A 13,908-nucleotide genomic window follows, 5' to 3' on the forward strand; every position below is an offset into this window, starting at 1 on the left:
AAACCATAAAAAGGAGAAAAAAAAAGAAACAATGCCGCTGATACCGCTGTGATGTGAAAGGAGCATGGTGAAGGTGATAAGGCCTCCTAGCCTATACAGACAGAAGTATCGCCGCACCCTCCCCCCCAGCAGTCAGTGTGCGGGACTTAACGACCACAGCAATGCATGTGACAAGAAGACAACAATTCCTCAATGGTGGATTTCCATGCCAGTGTCATTGGAATGCTCCAATAGGTAGGTTTCCAAAGGGCCCCAGATGTCAATGGGACGTGATGAGTGAGGCTGGAGATCCGCGTAGGTATTATATTGCTCCTGGCTATAAAGAAGGTCCTGAATCCAGTCCTTAAACTTTGGGGCTCTGCCTCTGACCCATTTGCAAGCAATTCTTCTTTTAGCAAGGAGCAAAGCAAGAGAGATGTATTTACGCATTTTGGACGCAACGGGGGCAGTGTAGCCCAACAACGCAGTTAGTGGGTCTTTAGAGATATGTATACCGGTCATGAGTTTCAGTGCACCGAGCACTTCTACCCAGTAACGCTGTATGGGCGGGCAATCCCATGCCAAAGCTTAAAGTCCGCTCCCTCCCTCCCACATCGCTCGCAATGATCGTTATCTCGGATCTTCAGCCTAAACAGTTTCGCTGGTGTATAATATAACCGGTGAACAAATTTGTAATGTATTATTCTGAATCTGCTACTGGAAGAGATCTCACCAGTCTGCTTGCAACAATACGTCCATTGAACCTCAGTAATGGGGACCCTAGCTCTTCCTCCCATCTAGCTCGGGCCAAGGGGGGGTCGTAATGCCCATTCGCCTGCACTGTATGATAAAGTAGCGAAAATACATGGGCGGGGGTATCCTTTTGCAATACCACATGCAAGGGGAGCATGACCCGAGGTTCGGCAGGGAACGTGGGGGTGGCGGCCTTCACATCCTGCCGTATCCTAATATAATAGAACCTGTCCAGTGGGGTGGGCGGGATATATTTGAAAAACTCTGTGCTGGTACTAAACTTAGAGTTGACCCCAGGTGCAGATAGAGAGTTTGCGAAGTAGGCGGTGACAGCCGCCCTCCTGCATGTGGGATATATCCTGCCATCCCGGGAGGGGCAAGAGAGGGGAATACAGTAGCGTGCAGCATGTCTCTTTAACAAGATCATGCCAGGTGTTAACCGTGGACTGGACTGTGGTGGTTGCAAGGCTAAGTGGCGGCCTGGCAATGCTTAGATATGCCGTACTCGGCATAGGGGCCATGTAACCATCTTCTACGGCCAAATGGGGCATGAAGGGGGTGGCTTCATCTAGTAGGCAGCATGCTGTGCCTGCACACAGCTGAAGTACAGCTCCACATCTGGGACTGAAAAACCTCCTGCGCAGAAGGGGCGTGTGAGGACATCCCATCTTAACCTAGCCTGCTTCCCCCCATATAACACGTATTAACTGAGTTCTGATCACTGCGAAGAAATGATGGCTGGGAGCATATGGGATATTTACACAGAGATACAGAAGTTTAGGTAAGATAACCATTTTGATCAACGCCGCTCTACCGGCCATTGACAAAGGCAGCGCTATCCAACTGGCTACCTTATCAGTGATGGAATCCAAGGCTCGGCTATAGTTGTCTCGCATGATCTCTTCCCGAGTGCGAGAGATAATTATCCCCAAATATGTGAGAGTGGTATCACACATCTAAGGGGGAAGTCCAACTGGAATTTAACAGTGGAAGCCGTAAGGGGAAAAAATTTGGGAACACCTCCACTTCCAGATACACACCGACCCCAAGACCACGCTCAGAGGCACCCTCGTCTACAGACCACCGGGACCACGCACACAGTTCAGCGAAGACATCACAGACTTCGTCAGCCCGCACGCCATCAATTCCACCGACTACATCCTCCTGGGGGACCTCAACTTCCACCTGGAGGACAACAAGGACCGCAACACCACTGCTCTGCTGGACAACCTGGTCAACCTCGGACACAAGCAACTGGTAACCACCCCTACCCACTATGCCGGCCACACGCTTGACCCAGTCTTCTCATCCAGCAAATACGTCACCTTCAGCCACTCCACCAATCTCCAGTGGACTGACCACAGCTGCGTCCACTTCAGCTTCAGTAAAACGACGACCCCCCACCACCCTCAACAAGCCCCCCGCAGGAGCTGGAACAAGATCACCGGCGACCAGCTCACCACCTTCCTCAGCCAGAACCCCCCCACCAGCTCAACGGACCCCAACGAAGCCGCCAACAACCTCACACAGTGGATCACCAACTGCGCAGACGCCCTCGCACCACTGAAGAAGAACGCCCCCAGCAGACGCGGCAGTAAGAAAGCCTCCAGGTTCACAGACGAGCTCATCACCTACAAGAAGAACTACCGCTCCCTGGAGAACACCTGGCGCACCAACCAGACCACAGACAACATGACGGCCCTCAAACACGCCACCCGCAAACACCACCAACTGATCCGCGCCACAAAGAAGACAGCCTTCAAGGAACGACTGGACAACAACACCCACAACAGCAAGGAACTCTTCAGCATCGTCAAAGAGCTCTCCAACCCCGACGCCGGAAACAATGACATCACTCCCTCGCAAGACCTCTGCAACTCCCTCGCAGCCTTCTTCCACGACAAGATCGCCAACATTCACAACAGCTTCGGCCCACCAACCACGAACCCCACCACCGAACCAATGCCCCCCACCGCCACCCTTCGCACCTGGACCCCAGTCAGCACTGAAGACACAACATGCACAATGAACACCATCCACTCCGGATCCCCTACGGAACCCTGCCCACACAACATCTTCAAAACGGCCGACCACATCATCGCACCCCACCTCCGCGACATCATCAACGCCTCCTTCAACACCGCCACCTTCCCGGAGTGCTGGAAACACGCCGAGATCAGTGCCCTGCTAAAGAAACCCACTGCAGACCCCTCCGACCTCAAGAACTACCGCCCCATCTCGCTCCTCCCGTTTCCTGCCAAAGTCATCGAGAAGACCGTCAACAGACAGCTAGCCGCCTTCCTCGAGACCAACGGATCCTTCGACCACTCACAATCCGGCTTCCGAGCCGACCACAGCACGGAGACCGCCCTCATCGCAGCCACAGACGACATCAGATCCCTAATGGACAATGGGGAAACTGCGGCCCTCATCCTCCTGGACCTCTCCGCAGCGTTCAACACTGTCTGCCACCGCACCCTGGTACAGCGCCTGAACAACACCGGCATCCAGGAGAAGGCCCTGGAGCTGATCACCTCATTCCTCGCCGGAAGAACCCAGAGAGTCCGCCTCCCCCCGTTCCGGTCAGTGGCCACCGAAGTCATCTGCGGCGTTCCACAAGGGTCATCTCTCAGCCCTACCCTCTTCAACGTCTACATGAGCCCCCTCGCAGCCATCGCACGTCAACACAACCTCAAGATCATCACCTACGCCGACGACACCCAGCTGATCCTCTCCCTCACCAGCGACCCGTACGCCGCCAGAGCCAGCCTACACGAAGGGATGAAAGACGTCGCCGAATGGATGAAGAACAGCCGCCTGAAACTGAACTCAGACAAGACGGAGGTCCTCATCCTGAGATCATCACCCTCCGCCTGGGATGAATCCTGGTGGCCCCCCGCCCTGGGAGCCACCCCCAAGCCAACGGACCACGCACGCAACCTAGGCTTCATCCTGGACTCCTCCCTCTCGATGACCAGACAAGTCAACGCCGTCTCGTCTTCATGCTTCAACACCCTGCGCATGCTTCGAAAGATCTTCCGGTGGATCCCCACCGAGACCAGGAAGACGGTCACCCAGGCCCTCGTCACCAGTCAGCTGGACTACAGGAACGCCCTCTACGCCGGTACCGCCGCCAAACTCCAGAAGAAACTCCAACGGATCCAGAACGCCTCAGCACGACTCATCCTGGACATCCCCCGACACAGCCACATCTCCGGACACCTGAGAGACCTGCACTGGCTCTCCGTCAACAAAAGAATCACGTTCCGACTCCTCACCCATGCACACAAGGCCCTCCACGACCTGGGCCCCAAGTTCCTCAACAGCCGCCTGACCTTCCACAAGCCCACCCGCCAGCTCCGCTCCGCCAGCCTCGCTCTCGCCACCGTCCCCCGCATCCGCAGAGCCACCGCCGGAGGAAGATCCTTCTCCTACCTGGCAGCCAAGACATGGAACTCCCTCCCCATCCACCTCCGGACAACGCAAGACCATCTCGCCTTCAGGAAGCAACTCAAGACCTGGCTGTTCGAGCAGTAGCGTTCCCCCCCCCCCAGCGCCTTGAGACCCTCCGGGTGAACAGTGCGCTATACAAATGCCTATGATTGATTGATTGAGTGTCTGCCACGCCGGGGTCTCCAAAGCAGATGAGCAGCCGACTGTGCCACCGGAGTCAGGTCGACACAACAGGGGTGTCAGCTAGGGGAGATCCGGACACCACAGCCGCGTCTCCTCTCCCGGGCCCCGTCGTATTGCATTGTAGTGTGGAGGGCGGCCATTTTGTCCTGGGCGCGGTGTCGGTAAAGTAGCTGTTTTCTCCCTTCTCAGGCCCGCTCGTCCTCCGCTAGCACCGCAATCCTGTCACCCGATGTCTATGTGGCAGACGCCTCGGCTTTGGCATATTCGATGACTTAGAGGAGTCAGGATATATGGAGGATTGTGTCATTGGCCGGCAGAGCTGCTTTGCTATGCGGCCATCTTGCCGTGCGTCAAGCCACGGTCCCCTGGTGCAAAGTATCTTAATCCCCACAGGGATCAGCTTTTACTTTTTTGGAAGGAGTAAAGAGATAGCACAAGTCGACTTGTAAACTGGCTCTCTAAGTACACCAGGGAATGAGTTCTAGTTCGATGCAGGGAATCAACTGTTTGTAAAGGATCTCAACAATATATTTAATTGACCTCTGCTCCATCTGTACTTGAACTCTGCTCAATCTGTGAACGGGTCAACACTATGTGTGCAGGGACTCAGCGGAATCTGTGTTGCAGCTCAGCTCTAGAAGAAGATGGGACCTGTTTGTGACAGACTGTCACTCTTTCTGAATTTGCAGCAACTAATTTTATCAGTGAAGGAACTCATTCATGTCTACTAGATGTTCATCCCTATCTCAAGACGAGTAATCCGCTTTGGTTTTAAGTTTTTCTCCTTAATAAAACTGGCCCTGAAATGTGCTTCTCCATCCCAAGCAGTCCTAAACCTTTGTTTGGTAAGTTGTGGAGCAACACACTAGACATGTGATGTGTTCCATTACAGCTGAACCTCTCATCTATATTTACCTCAGCTTCTTATCCACTCTCTACTGCATTCTCTTCCTCCCACCTCTTCTTCACCATCAAGGCTTTGTTGTGAATGTCGTCTTGACAGTCAATACGTAGGAAAGTGCCTCTTTTCGACATGGTAGCCCCCTACTTGTAGCATTGCAGTTGCTGCAACTATAATTTGGGTACTTTTCATCATTTTTTAAATAACATTTTATTGTGGGTAGCCAGTAGGCCCAGAGCTAGTCATGGGTACATGATGAAACAACTGTTCCTTTGGTGTGTGCTGAATTAATTTTAAACATCATTTAGGGCATGAATGGCATAGGATTGAATTGCGTAATGTGTTTTTTTGGGGTTATTTCAGTTTTTGGGTGTCTGTTAAATAAATGCCTTTGTTTTGTGTGTGTGTGGTGTGTTGTACACCTTCCTTGCACACCTTGTTTAGCTCTGTGGATTTTCGTTTTTGCATTTTATTGCATTAAAGCTGTGTTGTTTTGCATGCCTCCTTTGCCTGGCTGTAGGCCTGTTTCAGTTCATTATTTTCCAGGCCTCCTGCTTGTTGCTTGTGACTGTGAGTGTCCATGTGGCTAGTGGCCATTTTGTTTTGGTAGTTATATAAGTGTACTGCTTTTGCCATATACGCCTGCATGTGTTTACTTTGTTCCTTTTTGGCCTAGGCTTCTTGTTGTTGTGGGCCTGGCCATGTGGCTGGTGGCCATTTTGAAGCCAGGCACTGTGCTCTTGCGATAGGCCTGCAAGTTTGTGGCCTAGTCTGCCAACGGGTCTTTCATGCTGCATGTCTTCCCTATCTTCCTTTTGTCTTACTGCTTCCATCCATCCCCTTTGTCATCTGCAGCTCCCTGAATGACATGATGAGCTATAACTGTCAGGCAGTGACGAGACGAGCTGCGCCTACCCCCACAGTAAGACGAGAACTCCATTTCCCGGCGACCCTCTCTGGAGGGGAGGAGCCACGTGCACATAAGCGCGTACGACGATCCCAGCGTCGTACGTGATACTGACTAGTCCGTCCTAGTGAGGATTTTTGGCGTTCTCGGGGAACGCAACGCAGGAGTTAATCAACCCCCGGGCTCATTGCGGAGTCCCGTTTGCTGAACCATCGCTCGGCTGAGCGCTGGGTGACCTGTGAGACCGCTGTGTCCTCGGCCGCTGTGGCGGATCCCCGGCTTGGCCCCCTCTGAGGGCGGAGGTATCCTGCCTGGGTCCGCCGAGGCTGCTACTCGCCCTAGTGAAGGAAGACCCACCAAGGGGGACCCGGTTCCTTGGTTTGGAGCATATACCGGAGGGATCCCGGGATCAGTGGGCAGGCCGTGGAAGAGACCGGTAAGCCTCTTGACGTCCGCCAAGGAGGTTAAGAGAATCCCGTATTCGTTCCATTGTACCATTGGTCACCACATCTAGGCTTCCGGTGAGGAGGTCAAGTGACAACCTTTCCTTTGTTATTGCTCGGGCGAACCGGGAGACAGGTTTGCCTTCAGACTTACGAGGCCATTGTATTTGCTGAAAACTTTAAAGGTTCTGTGGTGTTGGGATTTATGAAGACAGAATCGTTTTGGAAACTACAGTAACTGCCTTGCATTATTCACTGGCCAGCTCAAAACTTTGCCGTATCATTTCCCACCGCCGTGGGGGCCTCGCTTATTTTCCTTTCTTTGGTTCTTGGAGTTGGCGGAGATCTTCTATGATTTATAGTGGGGTAGGAATTGTGGTACGTAAGAGAGGGCATAAGGGTTCATTGTTGGAGACACATGTTATGACCCAGTCACTAACCCCTGCCTTACCTTTTGTGTCACAGCTTCCCAATGGTGAGAGAAGAATCTTACTTTCGGCACGACTAGGGGGAGCTTGCACACCCAGAGGAAAAGACTGCTAAGGGTACGGAACAGACTTAGCAAAAATGAAATGAGAGTAGTTAGGGAACATTATATTGCTAACCTTTTTGTTTCTCTCATTTCAGGTATCCCTTCCCTTGCAGTCCCTTCCCTACCCTATCCCTCGCTTGATTACCTCTATGCTCTGTAATTGTTTTTATAGTCAGAGTGTGGGGAAATCAGGAGGTGGACCCATATGAGCATCGCCCTGATCCTGAGGAGCTTGGACTCACGTGACAGAATCACGTACCCACGAACACCGTCTCCTCCCGGTCAGGGCTGTGTTCAGTGATGGCCACGTTAGAGGATGTGTTACAAGCCTTGGGTCTGGTCCAACAGGAAGTAGCCGCTTCTCAAGCAGAGAACGCGGCGCTTAAGGAGAGACTGGATAGACAGACTAGAAACTCATTTGATGTGTCTACAAGCAGTCCACAAATACAGGTGATGGTTCCACCACCGATACCCTTGGCTAGTCCGGAAAGATATGCCGGCGACCCACATAAAATACAAACCTTTCTCACACAGATCACACTACATTTTTCTTGTAGGCCTGCCTCTTTCTCCACCAACAATTCCAGGGTTGCTTTTGCCATATCGTATCTCACCGGGGACGCCGCCAACTGGGCGGTCCCGTTGGTCAGAAACGATGACCCTCTCCTTTCTGATTGGGCAGCGTTCCGGAGAGAATTCGAGAGGGTGTTCGACAGGAGAGCCACTACCCTTAGTGCAGATCGGGAATTATTGGAGCTACGTCAAGGTAGAAAGGATTTAATTACTTACATGACTACCTTCAATAGGTTGGTGGGAGAAACCGCATGGCCCGAGGAAAACCGAATGGCCCTTTATTACCTAGGGTTACGGGATGAGATCAAGGACGTGCTGGCTCAAATAGATCCCCAACCTACCACCTGCACTGACTTAATAAACCTCACACTGCGGTTAGATCACCGAATGTCCGAAAGGGGTGGGGACCGTAAGGGAAGAGAGAGAGGACTGGTAGGGATAGAGAGAATAACCCGTTCCTCTCCACCCTCGAATGAGGCTGTTCCCAAGCCCATGGACGTTGGGGCGATGAGGCCCCCACTGTCCAAGACCGAACGCAAATCTAGGTGGGTGCAGGGGCTCTGCATGTACTGCGGAAAAAAGGGCCACTATGTTCGGGATTGTCCCGTGAAGCCCAAGAAAAGGAACGTTTCCTACGCCGGGAAACAAGTCGCCACTGTACGAGCAGAGCCTGCAGAACGTAGAACCGGGGAGCTCAGTGGAGAGGAGGTAGCCGAATACAAGTGGAGAGTGCCGTCGTTGGAAGTCTCAGTGGTACCGGGGGCAACGGCACACATAGTGCTGTCAATGGTGCTTAGAACAGGGCGGCAGCAACATCTGGTCCGGACAATGATTGACTCCGGAGCCACTGGGAATTTTATAGATCATGGGCTGGTACAGCGGCTGGGACTAGGTCGAATACCCAGCGACAAGCCAGAGACAGTGCTAGCCGTAGACGGCAAGCCATTGAAATCTGGTCCCGTTATCGAGCACACGGAAATGTTAGAGTTGGTGCTAGAGGGCTCGCCACAGGACCATGTGGAGAACCTCGCACTGATCATCATCGAGGCACCGCAATATGAAATAATATTGGGCATGCCTTGGCTATGGCAACACAATCCCACAATGGATTGGAGACAGAAAACCATTGAATTTATATCTCCAGACTGTTTGTCTACTTGTATGAAAGAGCATACCTCACAAGTCTTGTCCCTTGTTCAGGGTTACCAGGTAGCCACAGCCGCCGAAAAAGACGTTACGTTGCCCATGGAGTACAGACAATATCGGGACGTATTCTGTGAAGCCAAGGCAGAGAACCTTCCTCCCCACCGCGACTATGATTGTTGCATCGATCTAATAGAAGGCGCAGTTATTCCATCATGCAGGGTGTATGCCTTATCAGAACCAGAAACAAGGCACCTACGGGCATACCTGGATCACTTCTGTTCCATTGGCTTTATCCGCCCTTCTCGTTCACCCGCAGCGTCCCCCCTTTTTTTCACAGCAAAAGTCAATGGCGACCTACGAACCTGTATCGATTATAGGCAGCTCAACAAAAACACAGTGAGAAACCGATACCCTCTTCCACTCATTCCGGTGTTGTTGGATCAGGTAAGGGAGGCCAGGATATATACCCGACTGGATTTACGGGGGGCATATCACCTGGTGAGGATCCGGGACGGGGATGAGTGGAAGACGGCTTTTAAAACTCGTTTTGGTTTATTTGAATACTTGGTTATGCCGTTCGGGTTGTGTAACGCCCCGGCGGCTTTCCAGTATTTCCTTAATGATGTTTTAAAAGAGTACGTGGACCGGTTTGTGATCGTCTATATCAATGACATCCTGGTCTATTCGGTCACAACAGAACAACATACCCGACACGTCATGCAAATCCTACAAGCATTACAGGACCATGGGCTATATTGTAAACTCAGTAAGTGTGAGTTCAGCGTTACTGAGGTAGAATTCCTGGGAGTTATTCTGAATCCCCGGGGATTTAGAATGGCAGAGAGGAAAGTGGAAGCAGTACAAAAGTGGCCCATTCCCAAGAGTGTGAGAGAGGTGCAATGTTTTCTGGGGTTTTCTAATTATTATAGGAGGTTTATCCCCTTTTTCTCCCAGGTGGCCTCTCCCATAACCCGATTGCTACGAAAGGCCACCCCATGTCTCTGGACTTCCGAGGCCACGGAGGCATTCGAGCACTTGAAAAGGGCCTTCTGTACCGCACCCATCTTACGACATCCTCAACCTGTTGTTCCGTTCATCGTGGAGGCAGACGCATCGGATATGGCCATAGGGGCGGTGCTATCACAGTGGGATAAACTTACAGGACAATTGCATCCGGTGGCTTTCCTATCAAAAAAACTAAATGTGGCAGAAGTCAATTACACGGTGGCCGAGAAGGAACTTCTGGCCATAAAGACCGCCTTCCAAGAGTGGCAGCATTATCTTTGGGGAGCCCAACATCCCATAACCGTCTACTCGGACCACCGCAATTTGCAGTACATGAAAATAGCATGACATCTGTCGCAACGACAAATGAGGTGGATGCTGTTTTTTGCGGGATATGACTTCGTGATCACCTTTAGACCAGGGGCGGACAATAGGAAGGCAGATTCGCTGTCCAGGCAGGGTGAAGCAGAGAACCCCTCACAGGAAGAACCGAGGGCGATCATACCCCCTGAGCGAGTCGTATGCACCATATCAGCGAATCAGTTCATGGAACAAGTAACCAACAACCGAACTCTGAAACAGTGGCAAAAGTGGGTCGCGCAGGATGTTCGTCGAACTCTCAAACATGGCATCCCCCTGTACGAAAACAAACTATATGTACCTACCCACGCCCTCCGATTGAAGGCGTTCAACTGGTGTCACAACGCGGTCATAGCAGGCCACCCGGGACACAAAAAAACTGTTCACATGATGTAACGGCATTTCTGGTGGGAAAATATGGCCAAGGACGTAAAACTGTGGGTGGAACAATGTGAAACCTGTGCTAGAGCCAAAAGCGAACAGAGCAAGAGAAAAGGACTGCTAATGCCGCTACCCACCCCGTCGCAACCGTGGCAGACGATTAGCGTGGATTTTATCTTGGGCCTCCCACTGGACCAGGGATGTAACGCCATCTTGGTAGTCATAGACAGTCTGACGAAGATGGGCCACTTCATCCCCTGTAAAAACCTGCCTACGGCGAATCAAACGACACAGCTGCTATTGACCCACATAGTCCGGTGGCACGGAATACCTAGGGTCATCATCTCCGACAGGGGCCCCCAATTCGTGGCCCGGTTCTTGCACATGTGGTGCAAGGCTCTACGAGTGGAAGACGCTCTTTACACCAGCTTCCACCCGCAGACCGATGGGCAAACTGAGAGGCTGAACCAGACAGTCAAGAAATACCTAAGATGCTATGCCAACGAAGCAGCGAAGTCGTGGGTGTCATTACTGTGGTTGGCCGAACTGTCGTACAACAATGCGTGGCATAGTTCCATAGGAGAAATACCTTTTCGGGCAAATACGGGTTTCCACGCAAACACCTTGCCAGTTGCCATCCCTAGCGAAGTGCAGAATCATCCTACAGTAGAAGTCCATCTACAAAAGGCCATCTACAAAAGGCCAAGGCATCCTACAAGAAGTGGGTGGACCGACATCGACAAGAGGGTCCGACATACCAAGAGGGAGATAGGGTCTGGCTCTCCACAAAGAACTTGCGATTCCGTTACCGCAGCATATTTCATCCTCGGTTTATAAGCCCCTATACCGTCCTGCGCAGAATTAATCCCGTGGCCTATAAATTGAAATTGTCAGGGTCCTTGAGAGTGCATCCTGTATTCCACTGCAGCTTGCTAAAACCGGCAAGAAGTGCACACCACCGAGCACCGCCACCTGTGATAGTGGATGGGCAAAAAGAGTATGAGGTACGGCGTATCATAGACTCCAAGTACCGCCACGGATGCCTGTGGTACTTGGTGTCATGGAAGGGTTACAAATCGGAAGACGATTCTTGGGAGCCGTGCTCAGGGGTCCATGCCCCCCATGCGGTGAGGTTGTTTTATGCCCGGAATCCAAACAAACCAGGTGCTAGGAGGTGCTTGGGAGGGGGGCGTACTGTCAGGCAGTGACGAGACGAGCCACGCCTACCCCCACAGTAAGACGAGAACTCCATTACCCGGCGACCCTCTCTGGAGGGGAGGAGCCACGTGCACATAAGCGCGTACGACGATCCCAGCGTCGTACGTGATACTGACTAGTCCGTCCTAGCGAGGATTTTTGGCGTTCTCGAGGAGAACGCAACGCAAGAGTTAATCAACCCCCGGGCTCATTGCGGAGTCCCATTTGCTGTACCATCACTCGGCTGAGCGCTGGGTGACCTGTGAGACTGCTGTGTCCTCGGCCGCTGTGGCGGCTCCCCGGCTTGGCCCCTTCTGAGGGCGGAGGTATCCTGCCTGGGTCCGAGGCTGCTACTCGCCCTAGTGAAGGAAGACCCACCAAGGGGGACCCGGTTCCTTGGTTTGGAGCGCATACCGGAGGGATCCCGGGATCAGTGGGCAGGCCGTGGAAGAGACCGGTAAGCCTCTTGACGTCCGCCAAGGAGGTTAAGAGAATCCCGTAATCGTTCCATTGTACCATTGGTCACCACATCTAGGCTTCCGGTGAGGAGGTCAAGAGACAACCTTTCCTTTGTTATTGCTCGGGCGAACCGGGAGACGGTTTGCCTTCAGACTTACGAGGCCATTGTATTTGCTGAAAACTTTAAAGGTTCTGTGGTGTTGGGATTTATGAAGACAGAATCGTTTTGGAAACTACAGTAACTGCCTTGCATTATTCACTGGCCAGCTCAAAACTTTGCCGTATCATTTCCCACCGCCGTGGGGGCCTCGCTTATTTTCCTTTCTTTGGTTCTTGGAGTTGGCGGAGATCTTCTATGATTTATAGTGGGGTAGGAATTGCGGTACGTAAGAGAGGGCATAAGGGTTCATTGTTGGAGACACATGTTATGACCCAGTCACTAACCCCTGCCTTACCTTTTGTGTCACAGCTTCCCAATGGTGAGAGAAGAATCTTACTTTCGGCACGACTAGGGGGAGCTTGCACACCCAGAGGAAAAGACTGCTAAGGGTACGGAACAGACTTAGCGAGAATGAAATGAGAGTAGTTAGGGAACATTATATTGCTAACCATTTTGTTTCTCTCATTTCAGGTATCCCTTCCCTTGCAGTCCCTTCCCTACCCTATCCCTCGCTTGATTACCTCTATGCTCTGTAATTGTTTTTATAGTCAGAGTGTGGGGAAATCAGGAGGTGGACCCATATGAGCATCGCCCTGATCCTGAGGAGCTTGGACTCACGTGACAATAACTTAATGCCAAACAAACAGGTTCCACTTCCATTTCATTTGTATTTTTGCTTTTGTTCTTCTTCTTTCCTTTCCTTCATGAGTGTACACAGTATACCATGAAAGCCCTTGTTGTCAAAGTCTCACAAATGGATACACTGTTATGTTTTTTTTTATAAGTTAAACTGAGTTAATAAAATGCAAAATAAAATGTAAATAAATAAATGTAATAATATATAACACTAACAAGTGTGACCACCACACACTAAGTTATATATTATATTTGTTTGTTTTTACTTGTAGTAATTGAACCGCAACAACAAATGCAACATTTTACTGATGTTCTTCTGGCTTCTTTGCTTTTAGGTGCACAAAAAGAGGTGTCATCATCATCCCCCGTAGTACTGCCAGACAGAAGTCCTGGTGTGCACAACATCACGTGACGTGTGGCCACAGACATCTCTGCTAACATCTTGTGCAACAGCGTTCTGCTGACATCTAAAGATGGCCCCAAAGAAACTTACCAGGTCCCCCAGTACCAAGAAAGTTGCCAGTGAGAAGAAGGAAGAGAAGAAGGAAGTGGCACTTGCCAAAACTGTTGTGCCACCCTCGTTGATTTTTGGGGAAGCGGCAGCGGTGTCCAGCAGGGATCAAGCTGGGAGCAGCTCCTCGCATCAGTGGGCCCACCCCACAAACCTAGGCCCAAGACCATGAGTGTGGCAGAAGTAGCCAGTCTACTAATGAGCAGTGATGTTGAAATGTCATTATCGCAAAGTAGTACCCAGTCAACGCAGGCAGAAAGTCAGCAGATAAGTGGGCAACAACAGCTGCAACAACAGCCGCAAGAGCAGCCGCAACAACAGCAGTAACA

Source organism: Triturus cristatus, chromosome 4_2 (genome assembly GCF_964204655.1).
Source record: "Triturus cristatus chromosome 4_2, aTriCri1.1, whole genome shotgun sequence".
Classification (NCBI taxonomy): Eukaryota; Metazoa; Chordata; class Amphibia; order Caudata; family Salamandridae; genus Triturus; species Triturus cristatus.